General features: G+C 40.8%; 1 protein-coding gene across 1 annotated transcript in view; it reads right to left on the bottom strand.

Moving 5' to 3' along the window:
* The window catches only part of TNPO3 (transportin 3), a 109,050-nt gene extending 88,367 nt beyond the window's left edge, over window positions 1-20,683 (bottom strand). Inside the window, exons 1-2 of the mRNA XM_024762744.1 lie at window positions 20,393-20,683; window positions 18,281-19,027 (exon numbers count right to left, since the gene is read on the bottom strand). The gene's annotated coding sequence lies outside the window, so the exon portion shown is untranslated. The remainder of the gene's footprint in view (window positions 1-18,280; window positions 19,028-20,392) is intronic.
* Between the last annotated feature and the right edge of the window lie 372 nt (window positions 20,684-21,055).

The raw sequence follows: 21,055 nt of genomic DNA, 5'->3' as shown, positions 1-21,055 counted from the left end.
CCCCACCCTTGCCCTAAGCAACCACTAATCTATGTTCTCTACATAAAGATTTCGCCGTTGTGCACATCTCACATGAGTGGAATTATATATTATGTAGCCTTTTTTGACTGGCTTCTTTCACTTGGCATGATGTTTTCAAGATTTATCTACATTGTAGTATGGGTCGATACTTCATTCCTATTCAGACGCTTTGCTCACTTTAAATTGGGTTATCTTTTTTATTATTGAGTTATAACAGTTCTTTATATGTACTGGATACAAGTCTCTTATCCAATATGATTTGTAAATATTTTCTCCCATTCTGTAGGCTGTCTTTTCACTTTCTCGATGGTGGGAGCTGAATGTTTGTGCGCCCGTTGAAATTCATACGTTGAAACTGTAATGCCCAATGTGATGGTATTAGGATATAGGGCCATTGGGAGGTGCTTAGGTCATGAGAGTGGAGCCCTCATGAATGGAATTATGCTCTTATAAAAGAGACCACACAGAGCTCCGTAGCCCCTTGTGCCATGTGAGGACACAATGAGAAGTCTGCAACCCAGAGGAGGGTCCTCTCCCAGCCATGCTGGCACGCTGATCTCTGATGGCCAGCCTCAAGAGCAGTGAGAAACAAATTTCTGTTGTTAATAGCTGTGCAGTCTGTGGTATTTTGTTATAGCAGCTCGAATGGACTAAGACAGTGTCCTTTGAAGCATAAAATTTGTAAATTTTGATAAAGTCCAATTATCTATTTGTTGTTTTTGCTCCTCATGCTTTTGGTGTCATTTCTAGGAATCCTTTGCCAAATCCAAGGTCATGAAGATTTACCCCATGTTCTCTTCAAAGAGTTTTATAGTTTTATATCTTATATCCTGTATGATCAGGCCACCCAAGATGGCTGTTCTCTTGCTCTCTGTACATCCCATGCTCCACCAGTCCCTGCCTCACCTACACCCTGCTCACATGACTGACCCTCCCTCTTAATCATAGAGCCTAATCAGTAAATGCCTATGTACTTGCTCCTGACCCCAGCTAGTGATTGTTCTAATCTTTAGATCAGAACTATCGCCACTATGTTAGTTTATCAAAGCAGCAGTGAGGGGTGCGCCCCTCTGCTGGTTGCCCTGGCAACTGATGAGTCAACCTGACATCAATTCCCCCTATAACTAGTAATCTCCCTCTTCCCCTAGTAGTGAAGATCACTGCCATGTCCCGCCTGCCATCTGCTGGGCACGGTGGGGTGTCACTCCAGGACCTTGCTTCAGACATGTTAGCTCCCTGCTCCATTAAACCCCTGATGTCTCGTGTCACTGACTCCTGGCTCTTTCTTCTTCGGTCTTGAAGCTGCAAGACAGGGCTTGCAGCACTGCGGGGTGCAGCCCAACACATCCATTTTGAATTAATTTTTGTATGTGGTGTGAGAACTTCATTCTTTTGCATGTGAATGTATAGTTTTTCCAGCACCATTTGTTGAAAAGACGATTCTTTCTCCATTAAGTGGTCTTGGCACTCTTGTTGAAAATCCGTTGCCCAAAGATGTATGGGTTTATTTCTGGACTGTCAATTCTATTCCTTGGATCTATATGTCTATCCTTGTGCCAGTACCACACTGTCTTGATCACCATTGCCTTATTTTATCTTATTCCATTTTATTTTATTTATTTATTTATTTATTGGTCGTGCTGTATGGCTTGTGGGATCTTAGCTCCCTGACCAGGCATTGCACTTGCGCCCTCAGCAGTGAAAGTACAGAGTCCTAGTCACTGGACCACCAGGGAATTCCCACCATTGTCTTATTTTAAATTTTGAAATTGGGAAGTGTGAGTTCTCCTACTTTCTTCTTTTTTAAGATAATTGTGGCTATTCTAGGTACCTTAAAATTCAATATAAATTTTAGAATCAGCTTGTCAATTTCTACAAAGAACTCAGCTGAGACACTATAGAGATTACACTGATTCAGTAGATCAACTTGAGGAGTATTGCCATCTTAACAATGTTGTCTTCCAATCCATGAACATGGGATGTTCTTCCAATTAGTTAGACCTTTAATTTCTTTCAACAGTGTTTGTTGTTTTCAGAGTATAAGTTTTGCACTTCTTTTGTTAAGTTTATTCCTATTTTTATAAATAAAATTGTTTTTTAATTTTATTTTTGGATTGTTCACTGTAAGTATATAGAAATACAATCGATCTTGTATCCTGCAAACTTGCTAAATTCATTTATTAGTTCTAAAAGTTTTTTAGTGTATTTTTTAGGACTTTCTATATACAAGATCATATCATCTGCAGATAGAGATAGTTTTACTTCTTCCTTCCCAATTGGGTTGCTTTTATTTCTTTGCCTGGCATCTATGCCAAGGTAACGAATAAATGGTAAGGATCCAAAAGAGCCCATTTCTCACCTGGATGAAAGAAGGAAAAGATGCGGCACTGAATCTATGTATTACTTAGGAAAACCCAAAAGAGTTTAGTTTTGGAAGATGGAGGGAACAAAAAGTGCCCACCGAACTGAGAAGGTCTCCTGAGACCGAAAAATGACGCAGGTAGCTCCATATAATCAATGAATCAGTTTATCATATGGTAACTTACTCACAGGGTGGGATTGGCCAGATAACGATCCAGAAGCATTCACAGCTGCACTCCGCACCGCCAAGATGCCATTGGGACAATTTCATAATTAACCTAGGGTTAGGGGGTATACACTTGGAAACAAGAAGTGCATTCCTAAGCCAAGATTTATGAATAGGTAACTAGTCTCTTCGGTGCCGGGAATATAACAGTGAAGGTTTTCATCACTGTTTGGGGACGAATAGAGTATAAAGGCCACCTAGACCTAATGATCATTAAACAATATCTATTACTACAAAGCCCTTGATGACAGAGAAGAGTTTACTATACAAGTCAGCCCTAGGTAGAGTCAGTGGAAGAATAGGAGGAATTGAATGGGCCCAAGATGGCATCAGTTATGCTAACAGCCATACGGTTTAGAGATGGGTATATAAACAGTATGTGATTCCTTCAAACTTTCTGTTACAATTTAATTCAAAGTTCTTCTGGGGACACAGTATTAATGCAAGTACTGAATTTACATTCCTGATCCTGATGAAAGCCTTTTTAAATCCACTTGTCCTGAAATAGTGCTTTTCAAACTTTCCACTAAAGATGCCCTAAAGGGAGAGAAGAGGAAAAATATGAGGAGTAATCCTATACAGCTTATGATAACATGAAACAACTTTGAAGTTTTATGTTTTATCTTAAAAATTCATGCAGTTTTTATTTTCTATTCCAAGATAAAGTCAGTTCATTTTAACATTAAAATAATGCTTTTTTTCCAAGATAAGAAAGGAAGCCTTTACCATATGATCCAACAATTCCATTTCCAGGTATATAATTTAAAAAACCCTGAAAGCAGGAAGCTGAAAACTTATTTGTACACCTATGTTCATAGCAGCACTATTCATAACAACCAAGGGATGGAAGCAATCCAAATGTCCATTAACAGATGATTGGATAAACAAAATGTGGTGTACACATACAATGGAATATTATTCAGTCTTAAAGAAGAATGAAATTCTGACACATGATACAACATGGATAACTTTTGAGGACATTAAGTTAAGTGAATTAAGCCAGTCACAAAAGATAAACACTGTATGATTCCACTTATATGAGTATCTAGGGTAGTCAAATTCATAAAAACAGAAAGTAGAATGGTGGTTGCCAGGAGCTGGGCAGAAAGGGGAGCCATTTAATAGACACGGAGATTGGCTGCACAACAGTGTAAATATAGTTAATAGTACTGTTCTGTACACTTAAAAATGGTTAAGATGGTAAATTTTATGTCACGCATTTTCTACCACAATTAAAAAAATAATTTAGAAAGTTTTAAAAGTTTTAAAAGAAGGCCTTATAATTTGGTCAAAGGAAGCCAAATAGTATCGAGATTCAACTAGAACTAAGTACACTGCCGTGGTTTAATTTACGGAAATATTTATATGGTCACCTTTTAATTAACCTGTAGGGACCTCTCTGCTCAGAGAATCATCCTAGTGCCCAGGTCAACAATAAACAGGAACTGAGACAAAGGAATAGACTGTATGACTCTCAGTGTGTTTCTGTCATGCCATGGGAGCCTTTCTGGGTCATCACCTATTGTCTTCCAGGATTTAGAATGCATTCTAGAATATCACTCAGCATAGGTGAAGGATTAAGCTTTATTAGGTAAAGGGAAGGCTTACAAGGCTGGGTCAACAAGCAAAGAGAAAGTAGGGGGTCCCCCAGGGAGAGGTGTGCTAGGGTCAGTGTGCTCTGCTGGATCCACAGAATAAGTCTGTGTTCTGCTCTCTGTTCTTCCTTGTTCTCACAGTGCTAATGAATCAAGGAGTGAGTTACCAAATTTCTGACCAAAAAAGATGACTGGAAAAAACAGCTTTTGGAGTATACTACTCCCTTCCCCAGGTTCACATAACAAATGTTCAAAGGCTTAGAGCTCATTTCAATTCCATGCGATAATCTTGCCCCGTGCTACCTTTGTGTATCCCCTTAATAACAGGTTCACCATGCCCTCAATGTCTATAGGTACCATGGAGGGAAATATACAACAAAGAAAAGTCACCAATCAGAATTTTTTAAAAAGGGAAGGGCCAGCAGCAATAGACCCTACCACAGAGAGAAAACCATGATGAAGCTACTTCCCAAACATCCTGAAAATTCTTTCTACCCAGAAATAGCTGCCCACCAAATTTTTGGCAAATCTCCATCCTTGTTCCAAGAATAAATAATAGCAAAGCCTTACCTACTTACCACGTGCCAGGGACTGATCTAAGCATCTTACATACATTAATTCATTTAATCATCACACCAGCCCTATGAGGTGAGCACTCAATTTATGCCCATTTTATATAGGAGGAAACTAAGGCATAAAAAATTTAATGAACTTGCTTAAGGTCAGGATAGAAAAACCAGGATTGGAACCCAAGCAGTCTGTCTCAGAGTCTGTGCTTTTAACCACCACGTTAAACAGAACTGAGACACTGGGCTAAATTCAGCAAGGGCCTTAAGTATGCATTGTCCTGGGACCTGGGAAGCCTTAGGGAGAGAAGCACCAATAAATGTGACAGGAAATAGGGTGTGTCCAGTAATAGAGCCAGGTGGGATGGGAGACGTTGGAGAACATTGGTGAGGGTAGAAGAGCAAAATAAATCGGGGGGAGTACAGTTGGGAGGGAATTTTTCGGGGTGAAAAAATAGTAATAGAGGATTGTAAAGTCCCTTGGACTCTTTTAAAATAGCTTTATTGAAGTTAATTGACATTCAATAAACTGCACATTTAAAGTGTGTAATTTGATAAGTTTTATGTATACCCCCATGAAACCATCACCACAGTCAAGATAATGAAAATAGACATTACCCCCAAAAGTTTCTTTGTGGCCTTTTGTAGACCCTCCCTCCCTGCACTTCCCCCCAAACTCTCCCTCTGCTTGTCCATGATCTGTTTTCTGTAACTATAGATTATTTCACATTTTCTAGAATTTTACATAGTCTACAGTATTTACACTTTTTTGTCTGGTTTCTTTCACTTGGTGTAATTTTTTTTTTCCCTGTGCTGCACAACTTGTGGGACTTTAGGCCTTTGACAGTGAAAGCACAAGAGTACTAACCACTGGACCGCCAGGGAATTCCCTTGGTGTAATTATTTAGAGATTCATCCGTGTTGTTGGATGTATTAATTTATTCCTCTGTTAAGGGACTTATATCTACACTACGTAAAGAACCCTTACAACTCAACAATAAAAGACAAACAATCCAATTTTGCAAATGAGCAAAGGATCTGAATAGACGTTTCTCCAAAGAAGATACACAAATGTACATGGAAAGATGCTTAACATCATTAGTCATCAGGGAAATGCAAATCAAAATGACAATGTGATATCACTTCACACCCACTAGGATGGCTATAGTTAAAAAGTCAGATAATAGCAAGTATTGGTGAGTATGTAGAAAAATTATAACTCACATACACTGCTGGTAGGAATGTAAAATGGTACAACCACATTGGAAAACAGTCTGGCAGGTCCTCAAAAAGTTAAACAGAGAGTTACCATTTCACCCAACAATTCCAATCCTACATTTATTCCCAAAAGAAATGAAAAAATACATGTGTGTACAACTTGTACACAAATGTTTATAGCAGCATTATTCATAATAGTCAATATGTGGAGACAGCCCAAATGCCCATTATGTGATGAATGAATAAATCAAATGTGATATATTCATGCAATAGAATATTGTTTAGCCATAAAAAGAAATGAGCGACTTCCCTGGTGGTGCAGTGGTTAAGAACCTGCCTGCCAATGCAGGGGACACGGGTTTGAGTCCTGTTCCAGGAAGATCCCACATACCGCGGAGCAACTAAGCCCATGAGCCACAAGTACTGAAGCCCGCGCACCTAGAGCCTACGATCCTCAACAAGAGAAGCCACCGCAATAAGAAGCCCGCGCACTACAACGAAGAGTAGTCCCCACTCGCCATAACTAGAGAAAGCCCAGGTGCAGCAACGAAGACCCAACGCAGCCAAATAAATAAAAATTTTTTTAAAAAAAGAAAAGAAATGAGGTACTGATACGTGCTACAGCATGGCTGAACCTTGACAACATTATGCTAAGTGAAAGAAGCCAGCCACACACACACATACAAACACATATTGCATGATTCCATTTTTTAATGAAATGTTCTGAATTGGCAAATGTATAGAGACAGAAAGTAGATTAGAGGTTGCCTAGGGCTGGGGGCAAAAGTTGGGGGGAAAATTGAAGGTGTGCAGGTTTTCTTTTTTTTTTTTTAATTTACTTATTTACTTATTTTGGCCGCACCGGGTCTTAGTTGCGGCGTGCTTCATTGTGGCATGCAGACTTAGTTGCGGCATGCATGCAGGATCTAGTTCCCTGACCAGGGATCAAACCTGGCTGCATTGGGAGAGCGGAGTCTTACCCACTGGACCACCAGGGAGGTACCCAGGTTTTCTTTGTGGGCTGTTGAAATGTTCTCAAATTGATTGCGGTGATGGTTTGCACAACTCTGTGAGTATACCGAAAACCTTTGCCTTGTATACTTTAAATGGGTGAATTTTATGGTATGTAAATTATATCTCTCTAAAGCTGTTACAAAAAATATTTTGTTACTTCTACTGATGAGTAGCATTACATTATATGAATATACTGCAGTTTTCTAATCAGTTTACCTGTTGATAGACATTTGGGTTGTTTACAATATTTGGCTATTAAAAATAAGGCTGCTGGGAGCTCAATATTAAGAAAACAAACAACCCAATCAAAAAATGGATAGAAGACCTAAATAGACATTTCTGCAAAGAAGACATACAGATGGCCAAGAGGCACATGAAAAGCTGCTCAACATCACTAATTATTAGAGAAATGCAAATCAAAACTACAATGAGGTATCACCTCACACCAGTTAGAATGGGCATCATCAGAAAATCTACAAAGAACAAATGCTGGAGAGAGTGTGGAGAAAAGGGAACCCTCTTGCACTGTTGGTGGGAATGTAAATTGATACAGCCACTATGGAGAACAGTATGGTGGCTCCTTAAAAAACTAAAAATAGAATTACCATATGACCCAGCAATCCCACTACTGGGCATATACCCAGAGAAAACCATAATTCAAAAAGACACATGCACCCCAGTGTTCATTGCAGCACTATTTACAATGGCCGGGTCATGGAAGCAACCTAAATGCCCATCGACAGATGAATGGATAAAGATGTGGTACATATATACAATGGGATATTACTCAGCCATAAAAAGGAATGAAACTGGGTCATTTGCAGAGACATGGATGGACCTAGAGACTGCCATACAGAGTGAAGTAAGTCAGAAAGAGAAAAAAATATATCGTATATTAACATATATATGTGGAATCTAGAAAAATGGTACAGATGAACTGGTTTGCAAGGCAGAAATAGAGACACAGATGTAGAGAACAAACATATGGACACCAAAGGGGGAAAGCCACGGGGGGGTGGGGATGAACTGAGAGACTGGGATTGACATGTACACACTAATATGTATAAAACAGATAACTAATAAGAACCTGCTGTATTAAAAAAGAAAGAAAAAAAAGAAATGTGGCTAGGACAACAGTGGAATTTATATTTTAATTTTATTTAAACATTAATTTTAAAATATGACACATTTAAATGTTTGGAAAATATTTAAGTATGTTTGGAAAAAATCAAGTATATGAGTCAAATAATTTGATTACAAACTTTATGAAATCTAAATACAGATAAAGTCTTTCCAATCAATATTTAACATGTGTGCAGTAAGTGTAAAATGCACAACAGATTTTACAAGCTTAATATGAAAAAGGTAAAATATTTCATTATTAATATATTAATTAATTTTAAAATGACAATATTTTTATATATTACATTTTAAAATATATTATTATAAGTAATTTCACCTGTTTCTCTTTACTGGTTAAAGGGAAAATTGGAAAATTTCAAATTACATATGTGACATTTTATTTTCATCAGAGAGCTAATTTAAGCTATTATTTAGATATTAAAGAGCAGACTTGACAAGTCCCCCTATTCTGTAGGTACATGAATATAATTCTTAATGTTATTGACTTATGATGCTTTACATTAAAGCAGAATAGGGTTTCTGGAAAAATAAAATAAAGTAAAGCTGCTGGGGACTTCTCTGGTGGTCCAGTGGTAAAAGAATCCACCTTCCAATGCAGGGGATGCAGATTCGATCCCTGGTCAGGGAACTAAGATCCCACATGCCGTGGGGCAATTAAGCCCAGGCACCACAACTACTGAGCCCGCTCACCCTGAAGACTGCATGCCACAACTAGAGAGAAGCCCGAGTGCCGCAACGAAGACCCGATGCAGCCAAAAAAAATAAATAAATATTTAAGAAAATAAAACCGCTATAAGGAACTTCCCTGATGGTCCAGTGGTTAAGACTACAAGTTTCCACTGCAGCGGGAACTAATATCCCACATGCCACAATCCCTGCTGGGGGAACTAAGATACTGCATGTCACGTGACGTGGACCAAAAAAATAATAATAATAAAAATAAATCTGCTATGAACATTGAAACATAAGTTTTTGTGTGGACACATGCTCTCTTTTCTTTTAGTTTAATATGCAGGAGTGAAATGGCTAGATCATGTGGTAGATGTATTTAACTTTTTAAGAAACTACCAAACTGTTTCCTATAGTGCTTGTACCATTTCACACTCTCACCAACAATTTATAAGAGTTCCAGTTCCTCAACATCCTTGTCAACTCTTGGTATGATCAGTCTTTTAAATCAGGCATTCTATACAATAATGGGTATGCAGCAATATCTCTTTGTGATTTTAATTTGCATTTCCTTAATGACTAATGATGTTGAGCATCTTTTCATGTGCTTATTTGCCATCCATGTATCTTCTTGGAAATGTTTGTTCAAATTGTTGCTCACTTTAAAAAAAATTGAGTTGTCTGTTCTTATTATTGAGTTTCCAAAACTCTTTATATATTTGAGACACGAGTCCTTTATCAGATATGTGTTCTGCAAAGATTTTTTCCCAGTCTGTGGCTTGCTTTTTCATTCTTCTCACAGTGTCTTTTCGAGAACAGAAGTTTTAAATTTTGATGAAATCCAATTTATCAAAATTTTCTCTTATTGATTGTGCTTTTAGTGTCATATCTATGAAATATTTGTCTAATCAAAGATCACAAAGATTTTCTCCTATGTTTTCTACTAGTAGCTTTATAGTTTTAGATTTTTCATTTAGGTCTATGATCTATTATGACTTAATTTTGTATATGGTATGAGGTATAGGTTGAAGTTCATTGTCCAGCCTCATTCATTGAAACAACTGTCCCTTCTCCATTAAATTGTCTTGTCTTTGGATATGTTTCAAAAATAAACTCTCTCTCTCTCTCTCTCTCTATATATATATATACATATATATATATATGACAGTGTATATATATATATGTGTGTGTGTGTGTATGTATACTCTCTATACATTCTTTTATAAGAAGTCTTAAAATTCAGTAATGTTAGTCTTCCAACTTTGTTATTCTCTTTCAAAGTTGTTTTGGCTATTCTAGGTCTTTTGCATTTTCATATGAATTTTAAACAGCTTGTCAACTTCTAAAATTATTTTTCTGTAGAGCAGAGACAGAAACATGGCATATTAATGAAAAACCCAGGGCTCTGTGGTCAGTCTGTCTAGGTTCAAGACCCAGATTTACCACTTCTTAGCTGCTTGACTTTAGGCAAGTTTCCTAACTTCTCTGCAACTCCACTTCTCATTCATAAAGCTGAAATAATGTTGTGATGAAAATAGAAGTCAGGGTTTTTTTTTCCCTCCTCTCCTGAGAACAAGGAAAATAAAGGGAACAGTGAACAGGCTAGAGAAGAAACATAACCTGGTCTGAAAGAGTTAATCACTCCTAGTTTTATTTTAACTGTCACTAATCTGTAGTGTCTGTAACTAGGTTTGTACTTCACAAAGCTAACCTCACTCCCTGACACTATGTAAATTACTTTCTGTACCTATCACCCCTGACTCTGTGTGAGTTACATCCTGTGCCTATCACTCCTTAACCTATTGCATCCCAGCACCATACATTCCCTACGCCCCCTTGTAACAGGTCATTCCCTGTAGCTTTTGCAATTCAGAAAGAAGGTCACCAGCCGATAAACCATACAAACGGACCCAATTACCAGGCTGCCGGACCCCAATTACCGGGCTGCCTGAAGCCAGCTATGACTGTTTTGAAATAATGCAAGGGAAAAAAAGAATGCAAAACCTTCACTACTTTGATCCTTATCATATACCCCGGACTGCGAGCCCCACATGTAAAATCTTGTCCGTTTCCCCAAGAAGGCGGGCACAGTTCTTCAGGCACTGGCCTGCTGTGTCTTCCCTTCTGCCTGGAAGAAAAATAAAGCCATCTCTCTCTCCCTCCAAAATCTCTGTCTCCGTATTTCTGTTCGGCATCGGTGCACAGGAAAGCCAATATTTTGGCAACTATAATAATGTTAACAATCTCACTGGGTTGTGATGGGACTTAAGTGAAACACGGCATATACTGCTGAAAGACTGAAAATACAGACAGACAATGGCCAGACCTTATATGATAACTGAACCCTGACCCACAGCAACCAGTGTAGGAAGCCAAACCACAATCTCTGCAGGAATTGGCCCAGAACAACAGTCAGGACTTGACCAAGTCAATGACTGCCAACTTCTCTAATTTTTGCCCTGGCTTCCAACTCAGGACCAAGCAGAGAAAGCCAAATTTGCTCCCCAAACCAATCACATAGGACACCCCATATCTAGTCAGCCCACCTCCAGCTTTCCCAGGCCAACAATCTCCTATCAGGGCTTCCTCCACGTGCGCGTCTTTATTCCTGTCCTGCCCCTAGGTTCTTCAGAACCACTTTTTTTTTTGACATGATATTTTTTAAAATCCTGATTCACACTATAAGAAGTCGCCAATGATAACAGGTTTTTGTTTTTGTTTTTTTCTTTTAAGCAGGTTACCTTACAATCAAATATTTGTTGAACCCCCATGGCACCTCTTCAAAACTCTAGGGCTCTCAGAAAAATGGAGCAAAGGCTACTAGTGTGAGGTCAGGGTTCAGGGTCTTAATTTAAGTTGTAGGGATGATGCAAACCAGCTGGGTAACCTTGGGCAAGTCACTTGACCTTTGTCCGAGTTTTGTTTCTTCCTCTGCAAATTGAGGAGAGGGAACTAAATAAGAACTTCTCAAAATTTAGTGTCCACCACCACCTGCATGTAGTGGAGGGGGCATTGGTGAGTGTGCCTGTTTTAAAAATGCAGGTTTCTGGCCCAACCAGTGGTTCTAACTCAGTAAATCTCAGGTAGGGTCCTATCTAATTTTTAACAAGCACCTAGCTGATTTTGATGCTGGCAATCCTTGTGCATAATTTGAGAATCACATGAATAAATGATCATTTAGGCTCCTTTGGGCTCTGGTGTATGTAATTTAAGTGGAGTTGGAGAGGAGAAGTCACAGGGCTGGAGCGTTGGGGAGGGTAAAATCGCTCAACAGGGAAAATGTCGATGGGGAGTCTTTTGTATCAATATTCCGCTTTTGAAAGCCCCCACGAATCTAGTCCAGAGAGACTTGGGTTCTGTGAGGAGTTCTTGCAAAGGCTGTTCTATTCTCCACTAGTCAGCATAAAAAAGCACTCCTGAACTTCCCAGTCCCGTGCCCTGCATTTGAATACACCAGAGATGAAATACGACGTGCAAAATCCTTCCTTGTCCTCCAACTCCACAATTTCCCCACGACTCGCTTGGGGTAGGACGGGACAAAGGAGGATTTGCCCAGTTTGTGGTCTTGTCCTCTAAACCGGATTAAACCCAGGCCATTCCTTCAGCGCTCACGGTAAAATCCTCTTAATTCTGCAGTTGAGACCCCAGCTCAGTGTAGCAATACCTCCCTCTAGCGGCAGAGAATGGGACTCCACGTGGCGAGGAGAACAAACGCCAGGGTCGAATACAGCCCCAAAAGACTCAAAGTTCGCCTGGATCCGAGGGAGGCGGAAGAGAAGGAGGAAAATAAAAATACCACCAGAGCTCTTCGTTGTCTCTTTCTAATTTACCATTCCTTTCTGCCTCCCAAAGCCAGTACTCTCACTTACCCTTGCCCACCATTAATAACTTTTTTCCTAATGCTTTGCAGTGTACAAGGTGTTTTCACAAACATCTTGTGTAATACATTCTCACTTCTTTTCACATCAACCGCCCTGCCTTCCAGAATGAGAAGAAAAAACTGAAAACTAACAACCTATGTAAATGCCTTTCTTGTATTTTGCATAAGGGTGGACCTGACATCCCCTTATTCTTGGATTGCAGGACCTTGAAGCTGACTTTGACCCCTATAGGAGCCCATTAAATTTGTTCTGCTGTGTGGTCACAAATGGAACCGTAAACATGCCAGGGCTTGGTCACAAGGAGAAAAAGCAAAGCATATGGCCAAAGCAGCACAAGCCTAGGTTCACACTATTTTTTTCTTTCACCAACTCTTTAAAATTAATCAAATTAAAATAAACATAGGGCTTCCCTTGTGGCGCAGTGGTTGGGAGTCTGCCTGCCGATGCAGTGGACACGGGTTCGTGCCCTGGTCTGGGAAGATCCCACATGCCGTGGAGCAGCTGGGCCCGTGAGCCATGGCCGCTGAGTCTGCGTGTCCGGAGCCTGTGCTCTGCAACGGGAGAGGCCACAACAATGAGAAGCCCGCGTACCCGCCCCCCTCCCCACAAAAAAGAAACCATAGAGGAGACCTTCAAAATGGCAGAGGAGTAAGACGTGGAGATCACCTTCCTCCCCACAAATACATCAGAAATACATCTACATGTGCAACAGCTCCTACAGAACACCTACTGAATGCTGGCAGAAGACCTCAGACCTCCTAAAAGGCAAGAAACTCCTCAAGTACATGGCCGTGTGGCTGACAGGGTCTCGGTGCTCTCGCTGGGTGTCAGGCTTGTGCCTCTGAGGTGGGAGAGCCGAGTTCAGGACATTGGTCCGCCAGAGACCTCCCAGCTCCACATAATGTCAGTTGGCGAGAGCTCTCCCAGGGACCTCCATCTCAACGCTAAGACCCAGCTCCACTCAATGACAAGCATGCTACAGTGCTGGATACTCTATGCCAAACAACTAACAAGACTGGAACACAATTCCACCCATTAGCAGAGAGGCTGCCTAAAATCATAATAAGGTCACAGACATTTACCTAAGGAGACAAAAGACCTGTATGCAGAAAACTATAAGACACTGATGAAAGAAATTAAAGATGATGCAAACAGATGGAGAGATATACCATGTTCTTGGATTGGAAGAATCAATGTATAGTATACATTGATTGATACAATGGTAGTATAGTCAAAATGACTATACTACCCAAAGCAATCTACAGATTCAGTGCAATCCCTATCAAACTACCAATGGCATTTTTCACAGAACTAGAACAAAAAATCTCACAATTTGTATAGAAACAGAAAAGACCCCAAACAGCCAAAGCAATCTTAAGAAAGAAAAACGGAGCTGGAGGAATCAGGCTCCCTGACTTCACACTATACTACAAAGCTACAGTAATCAAGACAATATGGTACTGGCACAAAAACAGAAATATAGATCAATGGAATGGGATAGAAAGCCCAGAGATAAAGCCACGCACATGTGGTCACCTTATTTTTGATAAAGGAGGCAAGAATATACAATGGAGAAAAGACAGCCTCTTCAATAAGTGGTGCTGGGAAAACTGGACAGCTACATGTAAAAGAATGAAATTAGAACACTTCCTAACACCATACACAAAAATAAACTCAAAATGGATTAGAGACCTAAATGTAAGGCCAGACACTATAAAACTCTTAGAGGAAAACATAGACAGAACACTCTATGACATAAATCACAGCAAGATCCTTTTTGACCCACCTCCTAGAGAAATGGAAATAAAAACAAAAATAAACAAATGGGACCTAATGAAACTTAAAAGTTTTTGCACAGCAAAGGAAACCATAAACAAGACGAAAAGACAACTCTCAGAGTGGGAGAAAATATTTGCAAATGAAGCAACTGACAAAGGATTAATCTCCAAAATTTACAAGCTGGTCATGCAGCTCAATATCAAAAAAACAAACAATGTGGGGGTGGGATAGGGAGGGTGGGAGGGAGACGTAAGAGGGAGGGGATATGGGGATATATGTATATGTATAGCTGATTCACTCTGTTATAAAGCAGAAGCTAACACACCATTGTAAAGCAATTATACTCCAATAAAGATGTTTTAAAAAAAGGAAAAAAAAAACATAGAAAAATGCACAAATCATAAATGTACAATTCAATCAATATTCACAAGGTGAGCACAACCTTGTAACCAGCACCCAGATCAAGAAACAGAACATTATTAGCATTTCCCTAATGCTCCCGTCCAGTCACATCTCACCCCCCAGGTAACCACTATTCTGACTTTATTTTTTGGCCGGGCAGCACGCTGGATCTTAGTTCCGCAACCAGGGATCAAACCCATGCCCCCTGCAATGGAAGCACGGAGTCTAAACCATTGGACCACCGGGGAAGTCCCATGCTGTTGTGACTTCTAACATCATAGATTAATTTTGTCTGCTTTTGGATTTCATATAAAAGGAATCAAACAATATGTACTTGTGTATATGACTTTTGCTGAAAGTTGTGAAATTAATCTATGTTGTTGCATAAGGTTCACTCTCATTGCTTTTATATATATAAACATATACATGTATAAGTGAACCACTTTGCTGTACACCAGAAACTAACACAACATTGTAAATCAACTATACTTCAATTTTTGAAAAAGGAATGCTTCTATGAACATTCTTCTGCATAACTTCTACATAGCTTTTGGGAAATATAAGTACACATTTCTGGGCACTTCTTCTGACTTTATAACTAAAAGTGGAATTGCCAGTTTGTAGGGTTGTTTTCACTGATACTGCAAACAGATTTCCAAAGTGTTGTAGGTACTAATTTACATTCCCATCAGCAATGTTTGAGAGCTTCTGTTGCTTCATGTTCTTGGCAACCTTGGTATATTGCTTTTCATTTTAGTCATCCTGGTGGGTGGGTAATGGTATTGCCTTGTAGTTTTATTACATTTCCCTGACGACTAATGAAGTTGAGCACCTTTTCATGAGCTTATCAGCCATATGGTTTGGATATCTTCTTTTGTCAAGTGCCTATTCAACACTTTTAGGCAAACAATTTAAGCCTAAATTTACTTACCCTGAGTGATAAGAGCATTGTTCAGTATTCAGTTTAATTTCCAAAAAGCATGTTCTATTCATGGGCTACATTGAGAGATGATCCTTATACCTGTGTGCTACTTACATGATGTCATTTGGTTAATACAAGCACTCTGAAAGTAGAAGGCTGAGGTTATGCTTGTTTTACAGAAGAGGAAGCGGTCTCTGGGAGATTGTGACATGCTCAAAATAAGTGGCAGGACCAAGATCCTCGATAAAGATTTTGCTGTTTCCTGGCCAAGTGCTCACTCCACTATAGTGGTTTAATCTCCCCACCTATTATAACAAATATTTTGTATCACCGCCCCCCTTTACTACAATGAAATTAAATCTACAGATAATTTCAAAAGATAATCAGTTTGTAGCCCCCATGGTATAAAGGAGAAATAAAAGAATAATGGCTTATAGTAAATAATTACTATAATTACAAATAAAATAAGAATCTAATAATAGTATAATTACAAATGAAACAAATGTTCAAGTACAACTATACTAGAACATGTAATGAAATAATAGATGCTTAAAGCAGACTCACTATAAATTCAAACAGCCACAAATAAAGACAAACACAACTGGTTGTACTGACAACTCTAATCCCATACATTGCTGTCCCTGACATGATTTTCCAAATCGGTGAACAACTTCAGACAAAATTCTCAACAAAACAAAGTACCACCTGGGCTTCCCTGCTGGCGCAGTCGTTGAGAGTCTGCCTGCCGTTGCAGGGGACACGGGTTCGTGCCCCGGTCCGGGAAGATCCCACATGCCGCAGAGCGGCTGGGCCCGTGAGCCATGGCCGCTGAGCCTGCGCGTCCGGAGCCTGTGCTCCGCAACGGGAGAGGCCACAACATGGAGAGGCCCACGTACCGCAAAACAAACAAACAAACAAAAAAACAAAGTACCGTCATCCCTTAACTTACATAGTTGTTGTATTCCTGAGAAATTCACTGTACTTTTAAACCATGTAAAAAATATTTTGTGTTTATATACAAAAGGGAGTTAGGCTTTAGACTCAGATACCTTGGGACAGTTTTTCAGCTGCGTGAGTACTGATACATTCAAAAGTTGGACAGGATGCAGGACACGTCTTCATTTTGCGGGATTGTCACGTTCATTGCAGGATAACTTAGCGGGCCTGGCCGTGCCCTCTAAATGGCAGTAGTGTCCCCCAACTATTGTGACAACCCAAAACTTCTTGGAGCAGTACTGCTCGTACTGAGGGCATTATACTACATGCTCTGTATGGCACAGCCCCGGGCTTAAATTCGGAGTGTGACCAAAAAGCTGGGCTTTGGACTGGGAAAGATCTGAGTTCAGTGGTCAGCCATTCATTCTCTGTAAGACCCTGAGCAAAGCCACTTAACATCTCTGAGCCTCAAGTCTCCAGCTATGGGGCTGGTCTCTGCCCCCCACAGCAGGAGTGGCAGTTGCTATGTCTCCCTTGAGCACAGCTGTGGCAGGCTGTGTGGAGAAGGCTTCCATCCCTCACACGCCATCACTCAGCCCTCCAGTCCACCCACCACCCCGCGTTGCAAGGTTGACCGGTTACTTCTGCACGTCGTTCTTTTTTTTTTTGGCCATGACATGCGGCCTGCAGGGCATTAGCGCAGAGTCCTAACCACTGGACCACCAAGGAATTCCTATATATAGTGCTTTTGATCTTCCCGGTCCCTGTTGATAAGTACATTCAGCAGTAGAGGCTATGGAAGATATTAGCATGTCTCTCAAAAAGAAATATCAAAACACATATCTATTGCATCAGTAGAAAATACTCCTTAAGGCTTTAGCTATGAAAAAATACACTGTTTGACACTTTCCCAAGTCTAATGAGTTACCTCATCCTGGTCAAAATCTTGGTAAATGTAACCCCTTCCCATGGAGATCCCAACCGCAGCCCTTGCTAACACATGCCTTTTTGAAATTGGTGATTATTGGCCTAATTGAAAAATAGAAATCAGATTAGTGAGGGATATCACAGTGGATTCAAAAGTATTACTAAAATAAAAAGTATTACTAGAGCTTAAATTCAAAGGCACAAGGTACAGCATATGAACATAATATGAATGTATATGAATTATACTGGAGTATAGATTTTTTAAAAATTTAATAGTATGGGCTTATGCAAATATAAAATTAACACATGTCAAAGACTTTATTCAACTTATTGATGAATGAAAAAAACCATTAGGATGTTAAAATTCAAATGAGAATTTAACACAGTAGACAGTATATTTTTACAGCTCTATGAACAGAAATCATTTGCACAGCTATGGACAGGAAGCATTTGTATTTCTCTCAATTTTCTACAATTTAACTTCTACCTCTACAGGTTGTAAAACCAACCAACCAAACAAACAAACAAAAAACCAAAACCAACCCTGGTGTTAATTTTCTGCTGCTGCTGTAACAAATTACCAAAAACTTGGTAGCTTAAAACAACACAAATTATCTTACAGTTTAGTTGGAGTATCTTACAGTTGGAGGGCAGAAGTCCAAAATGGGTTTCACGTGGCTAAAATCAAGGTGTCAGCAAAGCTATGTTCTTTCTGGAGGCTCTAGAGGGGAATCCGTTTCTCTGCTTTCCCCACCTTCTGGAGGCTACCCCAACTCTTTGGCTTCTGGTCCTCTTCCTTCATCTTCAAGGCAGTAATGGTTGGTTGAGTCTTTTTCACTCTGCAGCACCCCAGGTTCTCTGATTACATTGTCACATCTTCTTCTTTGACTCTGACTCTCCTGTCTCCCTCTTTCACTTTTAAGGACCCTGGGGATTATACTAGGCCCACCTGGATAATACAGGATAGTCTTCCCATCCCGAGATCCATCAACGGTGCTAACTCCTATGAGAATCAGATGATCCCTGAAGAGTCCACAAGAGACCACACCCTGTGGTCCACTGGAAGGACGCAGTTCACTGAAAGGACACAGTCCACTGAAAGGATGCCCAATAATCTCTTTTGCCTTTTTCCCAGTCTTGGAATATTTTTCCTGATGATGCCAAGGCTCATAACAAGGGTGACTATGCAAAACACAAAATCAGGCAACCCTGGAATCATGTCCCTGAGCAGGGAAGCAGCTGCCCCTTTAATCAGGCCGTGGTCACTGGTTCTTGCCCAGCTGATCTAGCTTGTTTCCCTTGGCCTCTGCTAGCGTTTGAGTTTTCCAGTCCTGGTTACTGATTGATCAAATTTCCTTTCCTCAGCCCTGGAACAGAGCAGTGACATTTAGTCCGTAAACTGGGAAAAAGTTAGAAGGTGACAAAGAGAGAAACAAGGCATATAGGTAGGGCACAAACAAAGCCAAACCGTAACCACTTTATGGTTTTGTGTCGACCTGCATTGTCCCAGGGCTGGGACAGGGAGTGGGCGCAATAGAGAGTGGGGTAGAGATGTCTCTCCACACTGCCCTCCTCCTCCCACCCATTTGGCTCTCATGGAATAAGGGCGAGCCAAGAACTCCCCTGTAGTAAGTCCAAGATGTCTTCATGCTATTAACTAAATGGTCACAGTGAACAGGAAGTAGCTGGCCACTCTTGATCAATCCAACAATTTTTTTTTTTTTTTTTTTTTTGCGGTACACGGGCCTCTCACTGTTGTGGCCTCTCCCGTTGCGGAGCACAGGCTCCGGACCTGCAGGCTCAGCGGCCATGGCTCACGGGCCCAGCTGCTCCGCGGCATGTGGGATCTTCCCGGACCGGGGCACAAACCCGTGTCCCCTGAATCGGCAGGCGGACTCTCAACCACTGCGCCACCAGGGAAGCCCCAAACTACTCTTGATCAAACTCCTGCTTAACACTGAATTTTCACATTGCACAGTTATTCATCTTCTCTCTCTAAAGAAAATCCTCTTAAATAAATGGCAATCAACCAAGACAGAATGAGAAGCTGGCTGATGGAGGCCAGAAGGTCACTTCATTCAAAGCCAAAGTAACTCATTCCTTCCCTGAGCAAAATCTGATTGAGCCTTTGCTGGGTGCAAGGTCCCGGGTCAGGCTTTGCTGGGAGTACAAATAAGTCCTGCCTTCAAGGAGCTTCCAGTCCGTAGGGTGGAGAGGTAAGGGTGAAGTCGCATGTCCAAAAGCATAAAAAGGGAAGAAAAGGATTCCAGAGTGAGGGGACAGCAGCAGGGAAAGCACGAAGATGTGGTCACAGCGGATGCGTTCTTGGCTGCGAACTTCAGATAGAAAGAAGTTCAACCTATTCGCTCAAGCTCGGGAGGCACGGAACAATGCCATGAGAGATGAGACTGAAGACAGGCAGGAGGATCAGATTATTGCTTGTGTACCCTCAGTCTTGGGTTGAGTCCTTCATTCACTAGATATTTATTTAGCACTTTCTATGCTCCCAACACCAAGTCAAGCACTTCTAATGGCTCTACCTTCAATAAGCCACAGTCTAAGGAGGGGAAAGAGCTATGCAAATAAATACTCTCAGTAGAGCGAGATACATGCAAAAAAGAGGTGTGTTTTAAGGGCTGAGCAAGAGACCCCCAAACTCTGCCCAGAGGATTGGGAAGAGGAAGGAAGGCCACTCAGAAGATTTTGCAAAGGCTATATAATTAGTAATATACTTCCTGGGTAACAAGCAGAAGATGAAGACTCATGGAATGACAGCTCATGGTCTGCTCCAAGGCTCCGTGCTCATAGTCATTCTAAAGGCACAGAACTCATCGCGTCCAGTCGGATCGGGTCCTTGATGGCTCCGTTCCCATTGCGTCAAGACAGTCGAAGCCAGATTTAAATCCTGCACAAATTCACTTCTCTCCTGCTCCATTCACCTGCCTCCTGCATCATTCACCTGCCTCCTGCATCACGTTCCTTGGACTGGTTTCTCTCTGCCCCATAGCTCTGCAATTTAGCCCAGAGTTTGGTTTCCTCCAGTTTTTGACCTTGGACTCACTCGTCTGCCTGCAGCTCTTTAAACTGCTGATTCTATGAAAGGCCTTAGGGTCACATCAACTGCCTCTATCAGTTACTCAGTAACTAACTTGCAAACTCTGAGATTCCCAGTCAGGCGAGAAGGAAAAGCTTACAGGCACTCTGCATTTGCTCCTCTTGGCTAACTCGGCATTATAAAGAAAGTTTCTCCTTCCAGAGGTGAATTCCAGCTTTCACAGCCAGTGGAGCCCACAGTTCTGAGCCCATAAGCGCCATTGCCAGTCTTCCCCAGTGCTGGCCGTGTCCAGGGTGTTTTCCCCTTACCGTCCCAACTACACCAAACACCCTGCAGTTTC

This window comes from Neophocaena asiaeorientalis, unplaced genomic scaffold (assembly GCF_003031525.2).
Source record: "Neophocaena asiaeorientalis asiaeorientalis breed wild unplaced genomic scaffold, Neophocaena_asiaeorientalis_V1.1 scaffold681, whole genome shotgun sequence".
NCBI classification, from domain to species: domain Eukaryota; kingdom Metazoa; phylum Chordata; class Mammalia; order Artiodactyla; family Phocoenidae; genus Neophocaena; species Neophocaena asiaeorientalis.
Note: the sequence above shows the minus strand (reverse complement) of the source record. Positions and strands in the feature narration are given on the sequence as shown.